Below are 22,196 nucleotides of genomic sequence, written 5' to 3'. Positions count from 1 at the left end.
TTTTCTTAGAGGGCTAATGAGGAGCTTTGCTTGACATGAATGGGTGGTCTGTTCACAGCATGGGAAGTCTCTGGGATAGGAATCTATCCCTCCAGCATGATATTCTTCGTGTTTCACTGTTGCAGTCATCACATTTGAGTTATCTGCTTGCAGTAGCCCTCAGTCGGCCTGATTAACAAAGTCTTGGGTTCTACGTCGGTTGCTGTCTCCTCTTACCTGACGTCAGGTTATCAGGGGTATAAAACATGCAGCCAACGTCATAACATCAGTCTTTCTTGCCATGTGATGCCCGAAGCAGAAGCAGTTCGCTAGTGTTCGTCGGTTGACTCCTGAAATTTTCGTTTTCAAATTTCAGAACCGAAGTCTTCAACTAAAAGCTAAGCACCCCATTGTGGAAACTTTTTCTTGCTCTAAACCAATGTCAGTAAAAGTAAATAATTGAATTCTTGTGGAAAGCAAATACCTCATAAAGATTTTCATTTGTACTGTATTTTTTGCCTAGGCACTAACCTCGACGTACCTCATTGTCGGTTTTGTGCCTTATTTAAACCACAAACTGTCCGTCGTCGGAAGATTTTTTTCACTTCTAAATATTTTGGTGCTCGGTTTAATTATCCCGATATGTCTTCAGTAAGCCATCCGACTACCGACATTCCAAAAAAAAACGCAAAGGTAAAGACAGAGACAGGCCGCCTAGGTGCCAGTACTCAGTGAGGTGCTTTCATAGCCCCTGATACTTTCCACTTCAGATTTGCAGGCCTCTACTGAGACCCATTCGGAGTCCAGTATGCCACGAGATGCATCAACTATGGAACCTGCAGATGTCTCTACCTTGGATGGATCCGAAGCCGCTGGGCAGGCACTGGCTTCTGAGGGTGTATTCAGGCCTACTGACTTGCATATTAAACCGATGCCATCTTCTTCTTCAAGGCCTAAAACTCGAACCATGCCTAGAAAACTGATGCCCAGACTGCATGATCAGGCCTCTGTCTAAAAAACAAATGATAAGAATGACTGAAGACCTTATTACTTTAATCAGGGGAAGCCAACCTTCCCCCTCTAAGAGACCTAGGACTGAGTTTGCTTATGATACTTCTGACCAGGATTTTGAAATTTCTGTTTCCTCTGATGACCAAAATTTACCCTTATCTACCTATGAGGATTCTGATGCTGAGGACTCTATTCCCATTGCTTCTCCCCCAGAGGATTTCTCTTTTGGTGAAATCTTGCATACCCTCAGGGAGCATTTTCATTGGGAAAGTCAGGATTTCTCTGATTCTAAAAAGAGGCTTAGAGATTTCTTACTCCTACCTCAGCACAGGCCTTTAGCTATACCTCCTGTGGTGGACATTGCTGATGATGCCTTTTCGGTATCTAGCATGGCCCCTGACTCTTTGCCTCCTGCTCCCAGAAAACCTGATGGATATTACAGGGTTCCTGACTCTCTCAAGTTCCTTTTCAAAAATCCTACTGCAGATCCTGAAACCATTTCACAGGGACCCAAGGGCATTAAAGCTTCTACTGCCAAAAAGCCTACCCTGTCTGATAGAGACTCCAGGGCACTGGATAAATGGGGCAAGAAGTTATACACTTCTGCAACTTTGGCCATTAGGGCCTTGAATTGCCAGTTTCATATGTTAAAGTATCAGCAGCATATTATTGGATTGCTTAAACAGAAAATTATGTCGATTCCTGATTGTGCTGAAAATAAGGATTTACAGGATTTAATGCATTCTGCTGAACAAGTTGGTAAACATACGTTGCAATGTGGTTTTGATTCACTAGAGGCATCTTGCAGGGCTGCTGTAAATGGGTCTGTACTGAGAAGGCATGCTTGGTTTAAGGAGCAATTCTTGCCAGATTATGTTGAAGCTAAATTACTGGATGCTCCCTTAAATCAGGACCACCTGTTTGGCAGCAGGGCAGAAGAATTTCTTAAAAAGATAGAGGAAAAAGCTAAATCTATGCAAACCATTAAAGACTTTTTACAAGTACAACCTCCAAGATTTAGTAGGCATTGGCCTTCTAAGAATTGGTCCTTTTCTGCCAATTCCAGACCTTCTCAGTCCAAGCCCAGATCCAGCAGAGCATCCAGGCTTCTGTCCCAGGGTACACACAGGACTAAGCAGTGGGGGGCCTCCACTTCCATACCTGGGAGTAGTAAAACTCCCCCTATGGTAAACTGTCTCAATGACTTCTTTTTAAAATTTCCAAGCACTTCTCAACTGACTGCCCCTTTGGGGGGAAAGATTGCACTTCATGCAAAGAACTGGGGACTCGTTACCCAGGACAAATGGGTTTTAAAGATAGTGTCCCAAGGATACAGATTTCACTTCCACACATTACCAACTCCAAGCGGTTGGCCAGATCTACCTCCAAATCAGTAGGCAGAGGCCCAAAAACAAGTACTCTGTCTCTTAAGCATAGGGGCTATTCAGTTGGTACCAGAAGAGGAAAAGGGACAAGGTTTCTACTTGAGACTTTGCCTGGTACCCAAAAAAGACAATTCATCGTGTCCGATCCTGGACCTGTCTACTCTAAACACCTTTTTGGTGATTCCAAAATTCAAGATGCTGACTCTTCACCAGTTGCTTTCTATGCTAGGCAAAGATGCCTGGTTGGCAACACTAGATTTAAAGGAAGGATACCTGCACATCCGAATCAGGGAATCTTGCAGATGAATACCTATGCTTCAAAGCAGGCTACATGCACTATCAGTTTTTCTGCACTGCCCTTTGGCTTATCTGCTGCGCCCAGGGTATTCACAAAGTGCTTAGCTCTAGACATTGCATTTTGCAGGCAAAGAAATATTCAAATATACCCATACCTAGACGATTGTCTAATTCAGGCAGAAAACCAGGACGTACTTTGAACCATCTGGCTTTTGTACAAAGGGTGCTAACTTGCCTGGGGGTACACCATAATTGAAAAGAAATCACACCTGGTACCCTGTTAACAAATTATATTCCTGGGAGCAAGCTTGAATACAACTTCCCAGATGGCTTTCCTCACGCCAGAGAAACAAATTCACTTGACAACCTTCTTCAAACAAGTGGCCACAAAAAGCAAGGCAAATACTACAAACCTTGGGGTTCATGACCTCCTGCATTCTTCTAATTCCATATGCAAGACTGCATATGAGGTAACTACAATGGCTTCTAAAAAGCCTATGGTGTCAACATTCTCAGGATCTAGAAGCAATGATTCCTATCATACCTTGCCTACACCTAGAGTTCCTTTGGTGGGCAGAGGCTTGCCACCAAAACAAGGGACTATCATTCACACTTCCCCCTGCTGCACAAACTCTAACAACAGATGCATCAGACTATGCATGGGGAGTGAACCTGGCAGGGAAGTGCATTCAGGACAAATGGAACCAAAGTCAATGCACCTGCACATCAATCTAAAAGAAATGTTAGCTGTACAACATGCTCTGACAGATTTCAAGGACCACATTCTTCCAGGACAATTAATGGTAAAGACGGACAACACCACTGTTATGTGGTACATAAACAAGCAGGGGAGGTACGCATTTTTACTCCCTCTGCGGACTAGCCATGGCATTGTGGAACACAGCCTTGAGTTACCAAGTGCATCTACCAGCTCAATTCCTGCCAAAAAAACTAAATACACTGGCAGGCAAACTAAGCAGAAATCTCATGGACCCACACGAGTGGAAAGTGGAACAAAGGATTTTCAACATGTTGACAAGCAAATGGGAGAGCCCAAATATAGACCTGTTTGCCTCCCCCCAGAACTATCAATTGGAAAAATTTTGCACAAGGACTCCACACAGACAAGCTTGGAAAGTGGATGCTCTGCCCTTCAGCTGGAAAAACCTAACAGTTTATGCCTTTCTTCCTCGGCCTCTGCTCTCCAAAGTGCCACTAAAGATCAAACAAGACAAACCAAGGACGATTTTAATTGCATCAGACTTGCCACGCCAACACTGGTACCTCCTCCTGCACAGTGTGTCACTGTGGGCCCTGCACCTGCCTCAGACTCCTACCCTGCTGTCTCAACAGGAGAACCAGATTCTGCACCCTCAGCTTCAAACACTGAACCTAGCAGCCTGGCTAATTACCTAATCTCTCCTTTACCATCCCTCAGTAAACCAGTGATGAATGTCATTTTAGAGGCAAGGAGGCCTAGTACTAGAAAATCTTATGCTGAAAAATGGAAACGATTCTGTCCCTGGAACCATTCTCAAGGGATGAGCACAGCAGTGCCCAATTTACCTCAGATTTTACAATACTTAACAGAGATGCTTCACAAGGGCCTGTCTTTTTCCTCAATAAAAATTCACACCTCAGCCATTTCAGCTCATTATAACACAGAATCTCCCCTCTTCTCTCATCCATTGCTCAAGCAGTTCCTCAGAGGGGCCAAAAAATTTAAGACCACCCAGGAGAGCTCCTACTCCAGCCTGGGACCTTAACTTTGTATTGCAGAAACTCACCCTTCCTCCTTTCAAGCCAGCTGCTACTGCAGATTTAAAATTCCTTTGTTGGAAAACAGCTTTCCTTTTAGCAATCATTTCAGCAAGAAGGGTATCTGAATTACAGGCCCTTATGGCAGTGGAGCCTTTCATCATTTTTCATGCAGCCAGGGTGTCCCTCAGGACCAATCCCTCTTTCATGCCAAAGGTGGTATCCAATGTGGTCCTTAATCAGTCCATTCAATTGCCAACCTTCTTTCCTAATCCACAGAACAAAGGGGAAATGGATACTGCACTCCTTAGATGTGCACAGACAGCTTAGATTCTACGTGGACAGGACTAAACCTCAAAGGAAATCTGAACAACTGCTGGTGACATTTGCTGCAGGGACAGAGGAGAAGGCTATTTCAAAGTAAATCATCTCCAAATGGATAGGCCATTGCATTCATTTCTGCTATAAGCACCATGGAAAACCTATCCCACAGGGGATCAGACCCCACTCAACCAGGGCTGCATCTACCTCTACAGCCTTTTTCAGAGGCATCCCTACAAGGGACATCCTAGAAGCTGCTATCTGGAGTTCTGTACATACTTTCACCAAGCATTACCATTTCCCAATTTTCTCTAAATCCAGAGCTGGCTTTGCCACTGCAGTCCTGCAGGGCCTTATAGCTGGTCCTAATGCTATCTAAATTCCTTTTCCCATCCTTAGCTTTGGAAATCTACCCAACTGTGATGACTGCAACAGTGAAACACGAAGAACATAGTATAGTTGTGTACACTTACCATAAATGTAGATGTTCGAGTGTATACACTGATGCAGTCCTGGTTACCCTCCCTCCAGCCCCCTGACTTCTTTTGGCTATACCTCTTCTCTCCTTTATAATGCTTAAAAGCTATTTGGTGTATTTGCTTTTTTGTTGGAGGTATAACCTTGTATATTTATAGATTTAATTGCTTTCCATTAGGGGGGCACATGACATCTGGGGCAAGAAAAACTGATGTTATCACGTCGGCTGCAAGATGTTCATCGTGTTACACTGCTGCAGTCATTACACTTCAGTTATCCTGCCATCAGGCAGTCCCGCAGTCGGCCAGAGTTCCAAAGTCTTGGTCCAGCGTCGGTTGCTGTCGTCTCCTCCCTGACGTCAGTGCGACAGGGGTATATAAGATGCAGCCAATGCCATTTTCTTCAGTCTTTCTTGCCGCATGGTGCCCGAAGCAGAAGCAGTTCGCAAGTGCCGGTCAGCCGACTCCTGAGATTTTCATTCCGAATCCAGAACCAAAGTCTTCTAAAAAAGCTAAGTACCCCGTTGGGGGGGAAACTTTTTCTTGCCTCAGACCGATGTCAGTAAAAGTTAATAACTGTATTTCTTGTGGGAAGCAAATACCTCATAAGGATTTCCACTCCTATTGTATTCCATGCCTAGGCCCTGACCACGACGTCACTGGTTGTCGGTTTTGTGCTAGGTTTAACAAGCACACTATTAAATGTCGGTTTGATTTTGCCCGACATTATTTTGGCAGAAAATTCAATTACACTATGCCGTCGGAAATTCCGATGACCGCAATGCATAAAAAGTGCAAGGACAAGGACAGGCATCCGAGGCCTCTTCTAGGCCGGTTGCCGGTTCTCCGGTTTTCAGCGAGGTGCCTACACAGCCCCTGATGACCGCTTCCACAGAACCACAGACCGCCTCCAACTCCCACGTGGAGCTGGCTGGGCCTTCGGACGCACTAGGATTTCAGCTTTCTAATCCTAACCCTACAGAGGGAGCCGAAGTAGCTGAGCAATCCACAGCTACAGAGGGTGTTTTCAGGCCTTCCCAGTTAACCATGCTAAGTCTAAGCCCCTCTTAAAACCAAAGAAACAGACACAACTCTCTCCAGGACAGGCTTCCATGTCTAAGAAACAAATGCTAAAAATGGCCGAGGACCTAATCACTCTGATCAGGGGGTCCCATCCCCCTCCTGATAAAAGGCCCAGACAGGATGCAGACTATGAATCTTCCATTTCCTCAGACTCTTCCTCGGACCTAGGATATTCTTTACCCCCTTATGAGAATTCTGATGCTGAGGAATCAATTCCATCAGCCTCTCCGCCTGAGGATAACTCCTTTGGGGAGACCTTACATACCATGAGGGAACATTTCCATTGGGAAGGCCAGGATTGCTCAGAATCCAAGAAAAGGCTCAGAGACTTCCTTTTATTGCCTCAACACAGACCCCTTGCTATCCCGCCAGTTTTAGATATTGTGGATGATGTGTACACTGAATCCAGCTTAAACCCTAACTCCTTACCCCCAGCCCCAGTTAAACCTGATGGATATTACAGAGTCCCTGACTCTCTCAAATTTCTGTACAAAAGCCCTGTTGCTGACCCTGAAACTATTTCTCAGGGACCCAAGGGATTAAGGCCTCATCAGCAAAAAACCCAGTTCCCTCTGACATAGATTCCAGGGCATTAGACAGATGGGGAACGAAGGTATATACGTCTGCAACTTTAGCAATGAGAGCCTTGAATTGCCCATTTCACATGCTAAAATATCAGCAATTTTTGACGTCTCAGTTGAAACAAAAGATACTTCCAGATTCAGATCATCCTAACCTTAAAGAAATGCAGGACTTATTGCATGCAGCTGAACAAGTGGGAAAACATACTTTGCAAAGTGGGTTTGATTCCTTAGAGGCCTCCTGTAGAGCAGCAGTTACAGGCTCTGTCATTAGAAGGCATGCTTGGTTAAAAGAACATACTTTACCAGATCATGTTAAGGTCAAATTATTGGATGCACCTTTGCAGTGGGATGTGCTGTTTGGAGTTAAGGCAGAGGAGGTATTAAAGAAGATGGAGGATAAGGCAAAATCCATGCAAATGGTGAAATATTTCTTACAGGTTCAGGCTCCTCATTTTAGCAGAAATTGGCCAACAAAGAATTGGTCCTTTCCAGTCACAGATAGACCTCAAACAGGCAGATACAGATGTCCAAGAGGTAGAGGTCAGACACAAGGCCCTTACAGACCGCGACAATGGGGTACACCAGGCCAGAAAGAAGGGGAAGACAGGCCTCAACCTTATAAACAGCAGCCTCAATGACTTTCCACTGCAGCTGCCAAACAGCTCTCTCTTGGCAGCCCCCTTAGGAGGAAAACTGGCACTTTTCTATCACAACTGGCATTGCATCACCAAAGACAAATGGGTTCTCAACATTGTATCTCAAGGTTACAGGTTCCACTTTCACACTCTGCCAAGGCTAAAAGGAATGTCAATTCTGCCACCAAATCAATGGGCAGAGGCTCAAAAACAAATTACAGCACTCATGTACATGAGAGCTACTCAAAAGGTACCACCACAGGAACAAGGACAAGGCCTGGAGACCCATTCTGGACATTTCTTCACTAAACACCTACCTGGATGTTCCGAAATTCAAGATGTTGACACTACAGCAGCTTCTTCCCATGCTGGGCAAGAAAGCTTGGCTCGTGACTTTGGACCTCAAAGAGGCATACCTGCATGTCCCTATCGGACAAAACTGCAGAAGATACCTCAGATTTCTAGCTGGTTTAATGCACAATCAATTCTCTGCACTGCCCTTTGGCTTATCTACTGTGCCCAGGATCTTCACAAAGTGCCTGGCACCAGTAATTGCATTTTGCAGGCAAAAAGGAATTCAAATTTATCCATACCTGGACAACTGCCTGATTCAAGCAGAGAGCAAGGACATTCTACTAAACCATCTGGCGTATGTAAAAAAGCTATTAAGTTGCCTGGGGTACACAGTAAACGAAAAGAAATCAAAACTAGTGCCCTCACAACAGATAATATTCCTGGGTGCCAGCTTGAACACAACGGCCCAGATGGCTTATCTCATGGCAGATAAGCGAGGACAACTGACTCAATATTTTCATTTAATGGCAACAAAGACCCAACTCCCTGCAAGAAAAATTCTGCAGGCCTTGGGCTACATGGCATCTTGCATACTACTAATTCCATATGCCAGACTGCAGATGAGGAAACTACAATGGTACCTAAAGAGCATATGGTCTCAACACTGTCAAAGTTTGGAAACAGTTATACCACTAATTCCTTGCCTACAACAGGAGTTTCGATGGTGGGCACAAGCTTGTCACCTCAACAAGGGACAGCCTTTCACTCAACCCACAGCCAGGCAGACACTGACAACAGATGCATCGGATTACGCATGGGGAGCACACATGGCAGGAAAATGTATCCAGGGCGAGTGGCCCACAGAGCAAAGACATCTCCACATCAATCAAAAAGAGATGCCAACTGTACAAAATGCTATTATAGCTTTCAAGGACCTGCTGCATCCAGGACAATTACTACTAAAGACAGACAACACCACAGTTATGTGGTACATAAACAAGCAAGGGGGCACACACTCCTACCACCTCTGCAGACAAGTCATGACATTGTGGAACACAGCTCTAAACTATCAAGTTCATCTGCAAGCACAATTCCTGCCAGGAGAGAAAAACACACTGGCAGACAACCGAAGCAGAAACATTATGGACCCACACGAATGAGAACTGAACCCACAAATATTCAGAATGATAACACAAAAATGGTGGAGCCCGGACATAGATCTGTTTGCTTCCCCAAAGAACTGCCAATTACAGAAATTCTGCACAAGGAGCTACCATCCACAAGCATGGAAAGTGGATGCCCTCTCATTCAGCTGGAAAAAACTACAAGTATACGCTTTCCCTCCTTTACCTCTCCTTCCAAAGGTACTCATAAAAGCCAGGCAGGAAGAGCCAAAAATGATCCTGATTGCACCAGACAAGCCACGCCAGCACTGGTCCCCAATCTTAAAGAACTTAGCACAAGAACCACCCTGGATTTTGCCTCAAATTCAACAGCTGCTGACACAGCACAACAGTCAGATACTTCACAGCCAGCTAAAGACCTTAAATCTAGCTGCATGGAAAATTCCTTAGTCAAGCAAGCAATGCCTCTCTCCAAAGCTGTTATGGATGTCATTCTGGAGACCAGAAGGCCTAGCACCAGGAAAGCATACTCAGTTAAATGGAAGAGATTCTGTGCCTGGAACCAAGTGCACAGCCGTGACCCTCTTGTCCCAAACATTCCTCAGATACTCCAATACTTAACTGAGATGCTGGACAAGGTCCTCTCTTTTTCATCCATCAAGATCCACGCCTCAGCTATCTCTGCTCATTTCAACATGGATCCACCATTTTTTTCTAATCCTTTGCTCAAACAGACCCTCAGAGGGGCTAAAAACATAAGACCGCCCCGTAGAGCACCTGCACCAACTTGGGACCTCAACTTAGTTTTGGAAAAAATAACTTTACCTCCTTTTGAGCCAGCTAACACAGCAGAATTAAAATACATCTCTTGGAAAACTGCTCGGCTACTGGCAATAACATCAGCATGAAGAGTTTCAGAATTACAGGCACTAATGGCTGTGGAACCTTCCCTCATCTTCCACCAGGACAGGGTGTCTTTAAGAACTAACCCTACGTTTATGCCAAAGGTGGTATCAAGTGTGGCTCTAACCCAAACTATTCACTTGCCAACTTTTTATCCAAAACCACAGAACAAAGGGGAGAGACTACTACATTCTTTGGACATTCACAGACAGTTACGCTTCTACTTGGACAAAACCAAAGCTTTCAGAAAATCTGAGCAATTATTGGTAGCATACACTGCAGGAGCACAGGGAAAAGCCATTTCAAAGCAGACTATTTCAAAATGGATAGGACACTGTATACGTTTCTGCTATACTCACCATGGGAAACCTGTACCTAGCAGCATTAGATCTCACTCCACCAGGGCAGCAGCCACTTAACTGCCTACCTCAGAGGAGTACCTACCAAGGATATTTTGGAAGCAGCAACAAACATTACCATTTGCCTTTATACTCCAAATCCAGAGCTGGCTTCACCACTGCTGTACTGCAGGGCCTTATAGCCACCCCTAATGCCTTATAGATCCAGCCTCCCTACCTCAGCTTTGGGATTCCACCCAAGTGTAATGACTAGAGCAGTGTAACACTATGAACATAGTACAGTTTTGTACCTACCATAAATGTAGATGTTCGAGTGTAAACACTGCTGCAGTCCAAGTTACCCTCCCTACTTCCCCTCTTACTTTCTGGTACTTACCTAGGTCATCTACCCTTTATTACTTATGGGGAGTATTTGCTGGTAACTAAAAATGGTTGTTTGCTTTTCTTTTGTATATTTTACTAGCAATTTGAATTGCCTACCTATTTGCGGGCACCTGACATCTGGGGCAAGAAAACTGAAGAAAATGGCATCGGCTCTATCTTATATACCCCTGTCGCACTGACGTCAGGGAGGAGGTGACAGCAACCAACACCGGACCAAGAATTTGGATCTCTGGCCGACTGCGGGACCGCCTGACAGCAGGATAACCCAAGTGTAATGACTGCAACAGTGTTTACACTCGAAAATCTACATTTATGGTAGGTACAAAACTATACTTTTTATACCCCTGATGACTTGACATCAGGGAAGAGGAGACAGCAACTGACATAGGACCCAGGACTTTGTTAATTAGGCCAACTGATGGCTACTGCAAGCAGATAACCCAAATGTGATGAGTGCAACGGTGAATACACTCGAACATCTACATTTATGGTAAGTGTACACAACTGTACTTTCTGTTTATTGTGGTGGCAAGGTTTAGGTCCCTGGAGCATGTGACTTGGAAGGATTGGGGTTTATTTAAGTGTAGCATGTCCAACAGATCTCGGTTTGACATGGCTTTGTATGTTAGGCAGAGGTCGCCTCTGAGTAGGCGATAATTGAGAGTGTAGAGCTGGAATTTTTTGAGATTGTCTGTGTATGGTATCTGTTTGAGGCTGGTAATCCTCTTAATGAGGTATTTCTGTGGCCTTTTTAGTTGTAGATGTCTTGCGAGGTACATGCCAAATGGGGCTTTGTACTCTCTAATGGGTCTGATGAGGGATGAGTAGAGAGGAACAATGACCTCTTTTTTTCTGGAAATGAACCCCTTTGTGATAAGGTGATCCACATAGAAGGATTTCCTGACTACTGTGGCGATGTGATTATCAAAGGAGAGACTATTGTCCACCTGTGTCCCAAGGTCTGTTATCATACTTTCAGTGTTTAGTAGGCTACCACCTATGTGGTAGTTCATGGGTATAGTGTTTTTCCCAAATGGGATGACAATACACTTCTTGGCATTGAGCCTGAGGCCATGACTTTGACACCAAGCATCAGTCTCAGTGAGGCCCCTTTGTAGAATGTCCACATCATTAGGTGATTCTATTGTGGCCCCTAGTTTGCAGTTGTCTGTGAACTTTGTTAGCCAAAGATCTGCTGTATTAGCCTGGACTTCTGAGAAGTTGATGCTAAACAGGAGAGGACCCAGGACTGAGCCCTGTGGTACTCCACTTGTCACTGGTCTGAAGTTGGATTTGGAGTCAGCTACTTTCACTGTGTGGGTTCTGTCTGTGAGCCATTTAGCCACCCATCTTGTAACATAGGGATTTATGCCCTGTCTAGTGAGTTTATCTTTAATTCCAGAGTGGAGGATGGTGTTGAAAGCTTTGGCGAGGTCAAGATAGGCTGTGTGCACCACCTTACCCTCAGCCACATCTCTGGTGACTGCTTCAAAGAAGTCAGTCAGGTCTAAGAGACATAAACTACCTTTTACAAACCCAAAGTGAGTGGGGACGAGAGTTTGAAGGTTACCAGTGTCCCTGTTTATAATCTCCAAGATGATGCATTCTATGGCTTTGCAGACCAGGCTCATCAGGCTAATGGGGCGGTAGTTTCCAGGGTCCGTGGTGGCAGCCCCTTTGTGTAGTGGGATAACTGTCACTGTGCGCCATTCAGCAGGCAAAATGCCTAGTGAGGCTATAATTGAATGTGGTATTTAGGTGGGGTGCCAGTTCATTCTGTAGTACGTGCAGAACACAGCCTGGGATGTTGTCAGATCCCATGGATCCTGTGTTCTTGGCTTTGGAGAGTGCGGTCTTTACTTGTGCAGCTGTGATTATAGGGGCTTTACATTCTTCTAGTATAGTGATGGGCCCTTTAGGGGGTGAAGATTGCAATGAACCTGTTTGCCAGGATGTTGGCAATATCAGTTGGTTCTGTGTATCTAGTGCCATTGTGCTGTTGCTCAGAGCAGATCCGAGTGTCACCACTGAGATTCTTGACATAGCAGTAGAATGCTTTGTGGTTGTCTTTAGAATCAGTGGCGATTTTATTTTCGTAACTAGCCTTGGATGATTTTATGAGGGATCTCAGCTTCTTAATGAGGCTGACCAGGGAGTTCCTGCAACCAAGGGATTTTACTCGCTTTTTGCAACAGCTTCTTCCTCCTGTTGTAGAGTTTGTTATGGCAGGGGACCACCAGATTGGCTTCCTTTTTTTTGGAGGATAGCGCCTTGGTTCTGTTGGGGGTGGCACAATACATGCACTCGTGTATGTGCTTATACAGTGCATTTGTATAGGATGCAGCAGTCGTACCTCTATTTTCAATCTGTATGGGTGTCGTGAAGCTTACCACTTCTGTCTTAAGAAGCATGAAGTTGGCTTTGGAGAAGTTTTTTATGGTGGCTTCCTTAATGGGGGGTGGGGGCGGCGGGATATTGATGTCTAGGGTGATTAGCTTCTGGTTGGTTCTGACCAGCAAGTAGTTGACCTCTGGCATGGAACATCTGTTTTCCATATTGATAATGACCAGGTTCATTCTATTGCTGCCCCTGGTGGGGGTATGGACAAGCTGATCAGGTGTTTGAATTTAGGAATTCCAGAAAGCATTGAGCAAATGAGTTATTACACGAGTAGTTTTCCCAGTTAATGGTGGGGTATTTGAAATCGACCATTATTAGGGTATTGAGCTGTACCTTAATATTACCCAGTATATCAAGAAATGTGTTGTGGGCATCCTGGGGCATGGCGGAGGATCTGTAACAAGCTACAACCTGGATTGTAGTCTTGCCCAGTGTTAGTTGCACTTGGATAATTTCGGATGCATTATGTTGAGCAACTAGCCTGGAGGTGTGGATATCCTTAATGAATATGGACACGCCTCCTCCTTTAGTATTTTGGTCCAGGTTAGGCAGCCAAAAGGTATAGTATAAGTTATAGCTTGGTAATGCAGTGGTGCTCTCTGGAGCCTTGAACCAGGTCTCTGTCACTGCACAGATGTCGATGTTCTCCATTTTAAGTAGTGTCTCGAGTGAGTGCATTTTGAAGTTTAGACTTCTAGCACTGAGTAGCATTACCCTCAGATTTTGCTTGCTTATACCTGCTATGGTGGTGAATTTGTCATTTGAACCATGCCTAAAAATGGCACTATAGGGGTGGCAAGAGCCTTAGCCAGTATCCGGAATCCCAGGGGTGACAGGTGCAGGCCATCTCTGGCAAAGCATCGTGGTCTGTTGATCATGTCGTCACAGGCAGACAGACACTGGATCCCCTTAGAATCACACCAGAAGCTTAGCCAATTGTTGAAGACAATCATTTTGTCCTTGTATTGTGGTATCATTCTGGGCAATGGCAGGATGCTACTCAGGGCTAGGGTCATACCCGCCTGGGCTACATGATCCAAGAGCTCCTCCATGTCTCTTTTCACGTAGTCCAGGGAGGTATCTCTCAGGTCATTCACACCAACATGGACAATGACAGAGTCATATTTGTACTTGTTGTGGATTGACCTGAATGCTTGCATTATGTGGCGGATCCTGGCACCTGACAGGCAGCTGACAGTAACTTTCAACTTGTTTAGCCTGGTGAGTGGGACATCAGTGTGCCTGACTATAGAGTCACCTATGACTAGTGTGTTGGATATGTTGTTTTGCCTTACGGGCTGAGGTTGAGTAGCACACTGAGTTTGTGGGCTATGTGTCATTTGGGTGGTGTTGGGTGCATGGTGGTTGCTTGCGTTTCAGCTTTAGAGGTCTCTGTTTGGACAGATTTTTATTGAGATCCTCTGCGAATGTAGGTGTGTGTTTTGTGTTACTATGTGTGGGTTTAGGTGGTGTAGGTTTTTTTGGACTATGTGTTGAGTGTGGTGTGGTGCAGGTGTTTACCTTCTTTTCTTGACTGTCTAGTACAGTCTTGACTGGAGAGAGCTTGGCTTCCAGTTTGGCTATATAAGTGCATCTCTCACAGGTTGTAGTGTTGGTGGTAGGAGGAGAAGGTTGTCAGTGTACATGAGGCAATTGCTACATTGCCCCAATGTGCCCAGATTCATCAGGTGGACAAGGGAGAATACCGGGAGCTGCCCCTTAGACATGCCTTAGATCGGCGCTTATTAATTTAAGTACTAAAAACTGTTTTCCTCCTATTTAAGTACTAAAAACTGTTTTCCTCCTAACAAGTGAGGAAAGTTGAGTGCTGCAGTAATTTTTAGATTATTTAGTGCTTGCAATGAGTTTTGAACAAGTGCTGAGCACAAGGAAACAATTTTGAGTGCTAAAGCTAGAAAACTGGCTAGTTCTAAGGGAAAATTAGAAGAGCAGATTTTCTGGCACTGGGAATAGTTTAACCCTAGTTAAACGGCGCTGTGCAATGCGTAAAACCGTGCAAATGTGTTTTTAAACAGAAAGATGAAAGGGATAGAAATAGCCCAAAATGGCCAATAAAACTACAGATTCTGAGCTGAAACCACTCTTCCAGTGACAGATAGGCTGCTCAAAGCTCACCTATCACTGATGAACAGAGAAGCTTCCTTCCTAAGTTATTCAAGTCACACCCAAGGAAGAGCCTCCTATTGCAGCTACTTGTCCTTTCAAGATGATGTAATTCCTGCTACTTGTCCTTTCAAGATGATGTCAGTTTCTACACTGGGACCTGTTTCTCTTGTATCATCTGTGCATAACATGTTTCAAGGGGCCTTTTGCTGTCTCCCTCCTGGCCATTGGTCTGCAGCTGTTCCTGACATTGATTAGAAGAGCAGCAGAGACCAGAAAAGACAAACTTTCCAGATTCTAAGTATTTTTTCCTGCATTTTCGACTTTTTAAGCCTTTCGATTGCTATTTCTGCCAGTTTTATTCTGCTATTACCTGTTTTTACTGTTTTTAATAGCTTGAATTGTTTATTGCACTTGCTTGTTTAAGTTTTGCTTAAAAGTTAAACAACAGGCTAATACACTCAAGTGTACTAGCTTTTGATAGCATTTAGTCGAAAAACACAGCATTTATTGTATTTTCTGCCTATCTGAAAAACTTGAAAAAACCCCCCAAAAAATACTCTTGTTTTCCATACTTTTCTAATAGTTTGTTCCAGTGATCAGATTTTGCTGATCCCTGGGCTTTGTCTTAGTTCCTGTTTTCTCCATTTTCCTTGTTTGGTCAAGGGGTAGTTTCTTTACTCACTAGTGGGAGTAGGGAGTACTGAGCTGCCTGTTTGTCCTCAGAGGAGTGGTTTAAGGCAGTAACTTGTAGTTTATTGGCCATTTTGGGTCATTTCCTGTCTTTTCCAGCCCCCTGCTATAAAGCACGCTTTGGCGGGCTTTTCTGGCTATAGAGAACTCAGCACAGCTCCTCGTGGTGTCCAGCAGAGTTCCTAGAGCAGCAGAGACCAGAAAAGACAAACTTTCCAGATTCTAAGTATTTTTCCTGCATTTTCGACTTTTTAAGCCTTTCGATTGCTATTTCTGCCTGTTTTATTCTGCTATTACCTGTTTTACTGTTTTAATAGCTTGAATTGTTTATTGCACTTGCTTGTTTAAGTTTTGCTTAAAGTTAAACAACAGGCTAATACACTCAAGTGTACTAGCTTTTGATAGCATTTAGTCGAAAAACACAGCATTTATTGTATTTTCTGCCCATCTGAAAAAACTTGAAAAAAACCAAAAAAATACTCTTGTTTTCCATACTTTTCTAATAGTTTGTTCCAGTGATCAGATTTTGCTGATCCCTGGGCTTTGTCTTGGTTCCTGTTTTCTCCATTTTCCTTGTTTGGTCAAGGGGTAGTTTCTTTACTCACTAGTGGGAGTAGGGAGTACTGAGCTGCCTGTTTGTCCTCAGAGGAGTGGTTTAAGGCAGTAACTTGTAGTTTATTGGCCATTTTGGGTCATTTCCTGTCTTTTCCAGCCCCCTGCTATAAAGCGCGCTTTAGCGCGGAGCTGCTACCGTTGCACACTAGGGCAGCGTCAGTTAAGCAGGTTTAAACTATTCGGGCTACCTAAAGTCCACTCTTCAAATTTTCCCTTAAAACTACCTTCCTCGAACTATACTACTGATCTAATCAGCGTATCCTATAACTAAAAAGATCATCTCTACTTGACTCCAAGTAGACTATTCTCTATCTGTTAAACCTAGCACTTGCTCCTACAGTACTTATTACCTTGATACGGCACTCTTGTCATAGATAGTACCCCAAAAAGGCAACCCCCCATTTCTCGGTCACCCACGTCCCCAGGAATCTTTTTTAAAGTTTTTTGTCTATCCTTCTAGCATGTCGAGGGATCAGTTGCTAGTGTCCTCTCCTGCTCAGCTGGTGAACCTGGGAATATTGAGGCAATGTTACAATTGCCTCATGTACACAGAACAACCCTCTCCTCCTCCCACAAAACACAAATACATGCGAGATGCAACTATACGGCCAAACTGGAGGCTGAGCTCTCTCAACATAGGACTGGCAAGACCAGTCAGGAGGAGAAGGTTACCACACACACTATAGACCCAGTCTCACATAGTTCCATTACAACCTCAAATCATACACATAAACACACAAAGACATACTCGGAGGCTCTGATCAAAAATCTACCAAAACAGCAGAGGCCACCAAAGCAGACACCCAAACAACCACCACCTCAGAACACAACACCTGCAACACATAGACCTCACAGTCAGAGTGTCAAACAGTCACAGCCCTTAAGGTCAAACACAATGCCAGACACACTAGTCATTGGTGACTCCATAGTCAGACATACTGATGTCCCGCTCACCAGACTGAGTAAGGAGAAGGTCACAGTAAGCTGCCTGTCGGGCGCTAGAATCCGCCACATAACGCAAGCACTCAGGTCTCTCAACAGCAGGTACAAATATGACTCAGTCATTGTCCACGCTGGTGTAAACGACCTAAGACGTACCTCCTTGGACTACATGAAAAGAGACATTGAGGAGCTCTCTGATTATGTAGCCCAGGCAGGTATGACCCTGACCTTGAGCAGTATCCTACCTTCACCAAGAATGATGCCACAATACAGAGATAAGATGATCAGCTTTAACAATTGGCTTAAACACTGGTGTCATTCAAAGGGGATCCAGTATCTGTCTGCCTGGGATGACATGCTGGACAAGCCACGCTGCTTCGCAAGGGACGGCTTGCACCTGTCACCCTGGGATTCCGGATATTGGCAAAGGCTCTTGCCACCCCATAGTGCCTTTTTAGGCAAGGCTCAAATTCTAAACCTACCACCCTAGAACACAAAAAGGAAAAAACTAAGGGTAATGCTGCTCAATGCCAGAAGTCTAAATCTCAAAATGCATGCACTCGAGGCCCTTCTCAGTATGGAGAACATCGATGTCTGTGCTGTGACAGAAACCTGGTTCAAGGCTCCTGAGAGCACCCCAGCGCTATCCGGTTTTACCTCATATCATGCGTTCCGGCCCCAAAATCCGGACAATACCAAGAAAGGAGGGGGGGTATCCATATTCATCAAGGACACCCACACCTCAAGACTGGCGGCAACGCACGATGCATCGGAGACCATCCAGGTGCAATTAACCTTAGGCAAGACTGCTCTGCAAATTGTAGCATGTTACAGGCCACCCTCACAAACTCAGGAACCTCACATGGCCTTCCTGACACTAGAGGGGATAAATGTATCACCAAACACCATCATACTAGGTGACTTCAATTACCCTAATATAGACTGGGAACACTACTCAAGCCCAAACACCCTAGCCCAAAAGTTCCTGGAATTCATAAACTCAAATGCCATGGAACAACTAGTCACCATCCCCACAAGAGGAGATAACATACTTGATCTCATCATCACGAACATGGGAGCACAATGTTCAACACCGGAAGTATACCCCTCACTGGTGAGATCAGATCACAAACTAATCTCGCTGGAGGTCCTCATCCCACCCCCACCTGAAATAAAAAAGACCACAGTAAAGAACTTCTCAAAAGCCGACTTCACATTTCTAAAGACTAGTGTGGTCTCCTTTAAGGCCCCGAGCAGCGGAAAACAGTACTCAAGCCGCTGAATCACTTACAAATGCCTTCTACCAGCACCTGCAGGACTGCATGGATAAGGCAATCCCAAGCAAAACAAAGACTCTTTGTACCAAAGGCAAGCGTCCAGTCTGGTGGACCCCAGCCATAAACAAACTCTACAACAAAAGGAGGAAGCTACTACAAGATAGAGCAAAATCCTTAAAAGGTAAGACACCCTTGATCACTATAAGTAAAAACTAAGAGCTCTCATAAAATCATCCAAAGCAAATTTGAGAGAAAAATAGCTAAAGACTCAAAAGACAATCATAAGGCCTTCTTTAGCTATGTTAGAAACCTGGGAGGAAACTCCCAGATATGCTCAGAACTAGTTCAAAATGATGTGAAGATTACTGATCCTACAGACATTGCCAACATACTGGCTGACAGGTTCAGTGCAAACTTCTCCCCTCCCCAAAGGAGAGATATCTATACCAAGCGATTGCAGCCCCCAAACATCTCCAGCCCAAGTGAGAACTGCTCTCTCCAAAGCAAAAAACACAGCATCCATGGGACCTGATGGTGTCCCCGGCTGTGTGCTCCACGAACTCAATGAGGAATTAAACCCACAGCTAGGACAGCTGTTTAATCAAAGTCTTACCTCTGGATACGTGCCCAGGAGTGGCGCACTGCAACTGTGGTCCCACTTCACAAAGGCGGTGCCTCCACCGACCCTGGAAATTACCGGCCCATTAGCTTGACAAGCCTTATCTGCAAAGCCATGGAGAGGATCATAATGGACCTCATAAATAAAGACATAGGGAATTTGCAGACTTTGGATCCAACCCAGTTTGGCTTTGTCAAAGGCAGATCATGCCTTTTAAACTTGGTTGACTTTTTGAAACAGTCACCAAAGCCATTGATGAGGAAAGGCAGTCCATACAGCCTACCTCGATCTGGCTAAGGCCTTCGATACAATACCCCACTCGGGTATCATTGAAAAACTCATCAGCTTAAATGTTAACTCATACATCACAAGATGGGTTGCAAACTGGCTGAGTGACAGAACCCACAGGATCAGAGTTGCTGGCGCCATGTCAGACTCAAAGCCTGTCACAAGTGGTGTCCCACAGGGCTCAGTCCTGGGCCCACTCTTGTTTGGCATCTACTTTTCCAGTACAAGCAAACACAGGAGGGTTATGGCTGACAAAGTTTGCAGATGACTGCAAACTGGGCGCCATAGTAGAAAACACATCTGACACAGATATCCTTCAGAAGGGTCTCACAGAAACGGATAACTGGTGCCAGAGCCACGGCCTAAAGTTAAATGCCAAAAAATGCATAGTCATACCCTTCGGGAAAAACAAGGTTACCCCTAGCTACCAAATAGGTGGCAATCCACTGAGCACAGAAGAAGTTATCAGGGACCTGGGGACCCAGGTTGATAGTAGTCTGTCATTCGACACCCATGTAGCTAAAGTAGTTAGGAAGACCTTCTACATTGCCCACCTTATCATGAAGGGATTCTCATCTAGATCAAGGGAGGTCATAGTCTCCCTTTACTCATCACTCATCAGACCAATGATTGAGTACAATGCCCCATTCGAATGTATCTGACCCGACACTTGCAGCAGCTGGAGAGGCCACAAAAGTTCCTCACCAAAAGGATAAAGGGTCTCAAAAATCTGTCCTATGCTGCCCGACTGAAAGAACTCCAGCTCTATTCAGTCACTTACCGCTTGCTCAGAGGTGACCTTTGCCTAACATACAAGGCCATGTCAAACCCAGATTTGATGAATATGCTTCACTTCAAAAAATCTAGATCCATCAGAGCCACAAAGGCGGGAGACTTAAACCTCGACACGGCTATTAATAGGACGTGCTGGAGGGATAGATTCATCACCCAAAGACTCCCTATGCTGTGGAACAAAATCCCGGTACATGTGAGGCAGAGCACCTCGCTGGCCTTGTTCAAGAGAAATCTTGACCAATGGATGGGAGATCGCAGATATACCCCAGGGATTACCTCAGTGTCACTGCTCGACAGAGGCACAGCAAAATAATGGGTATAGTTCCCCATACTAAAGGGGTGGCGTAAGCCACAAAACGATGGGCTAGGCTTGTAAATGCCCTCGGGCAGGTAGCCTAGTATGAACCTATGAACCTATTATGCCAAGCTTGTTAAGGCCATTGTAGAGTACCCTTACAGGAAGGCACTTTATCCTTCCTTTCTCTTTAATGTCTGTGAGATGTGAAGGTGGATCAGATGCAAGTATTCAGTTCTATACTGGTCCTAGTTTGCTGATGGGTAGTTCGCTTCAGGTGCCCGAATGTCATACTGTGATCACATTTCCCAGTGCTAGTCCAATAGCAATTATATTAGCATTATGTTGTCTTCCTCTTTTATAGCAATTTGGTTCTTTGATGGATTTAAAGGGTGTGACTGTAGGTTATGTGTTGCAAGCCTGTCTGCACCACTCTTTGCTCTGTCACAGGCCCCAGCACTGACTCATTTGCATTCTGTGGCTGCTACTTTGATATTTGTTCTGCCTTCACAACACAGATGTTGTGTGTGGTGCCTGCTCATTTACTATCTGATAGGCCAGCACTGCAACCATCTTGACGTGATGTCTAAGAAAATGACCTTGTCACTTTCACAGCCAAAGTTAAGTATTGTGGTATCTGAAATATAAAAGGCAACTGTGAAAAGCACCAACACAGTAGGAAAAACAGTTTATTTAGCGCTTTCATGTAGAAGGTACGTGCCATACAATGTGACAATTTGTATTTACAAGAAAGCCTTAAGAAAAGGCATGTCCCTAAGGGGCTTAGACTATATAAATTTCCTAACTGCATATGTAAACAATTGTGATACAGATGAACTTTTTGCTCTATTTGACGGCTTTGGGTTAGAATTGATGGAATTTATTATAAAAACAAACAACAAGCGTATTAAAAGAATTCTTGATGATTTAGATAAAGTGAATAATATGCTTTATTGTTTGATGTTAACAAGGTGCAATACGAGAGAATTTTTGAAAAAGTGGACAATAATGTAAAGTTGAACTTAAACCGTAAAAGTAAGAAACTTTTAAGGGATGAAAATGACTATTTAAAAAAACAAGTGTATTTTCTACCAAAATGGGTTATTGGTTCACAAAATGGTATTGGACATGTGGGTTACAACGAAGATTTTGACCAACATTTACCACCATTAGGTGAAGATATACAAACCAATTAGAATACGAATGATTATGACCAGGGTGTAGACCAATATCAAGCCAATTTTCCCGTATTGAGAAGATTAGAACCTTTGGAAAATAAGAATAGGCAGAGGGCTTTTTTAGGAGAGACTCATGTACAAAGAAACAACAGAGGCAACAACAGGGGGGATACAGAAACCATTACAGGTAAATGGTATCGACACACAGGCTAATATTATGCTGACTAATGATGGCAAATGTGCTTCCTACGAAGGGTTTAAGATCTATAATTATACTAATTCGGTTTTGGATATAAACTATTTTTCTTTTATTCAGAAAGGGTTTAAGTTTATCCCTACTTTCAGACTGAACACAGTGGATGTTATTACGGAGTTGA

The 22,196-nt window shown here is 44.3% G+C and overlaps 1 protein-coding gene across 2 annotated transcripts in view; it reads left to right on the top strand.

Annotated features, from left to right (window-relative positions):
* The window catches only part of CERS6 (ceramide synthase 6), a 1,480,586-nt gene that overhangs the window by 755,776 nt on the left and 702,614 nt on the right, over positions 1-22,196 (top strand). The window lies entirely within an intron of this gene.

The sequence above is a fragment of the Protopterus annectens genome, chromosome 6.part1 (assembly GCF_019279795.1).
Source record: "Protopterus annectens isolate FY-2018-M chromosome 6.part1, PAN1.0, whole genome shotgun sequence".
Classification (NCBI taxonomy): domain Eukaryota; kingdom Metazoa; phylum Chordata; order Ceratodontiformes; family Protopteridae; genus Protopterus; species Protopterus annectens.
Note: the sequence above shows the minus strand (reverse complement) of the source record. Positions and strands in the feature narration are given on the sequence as shown.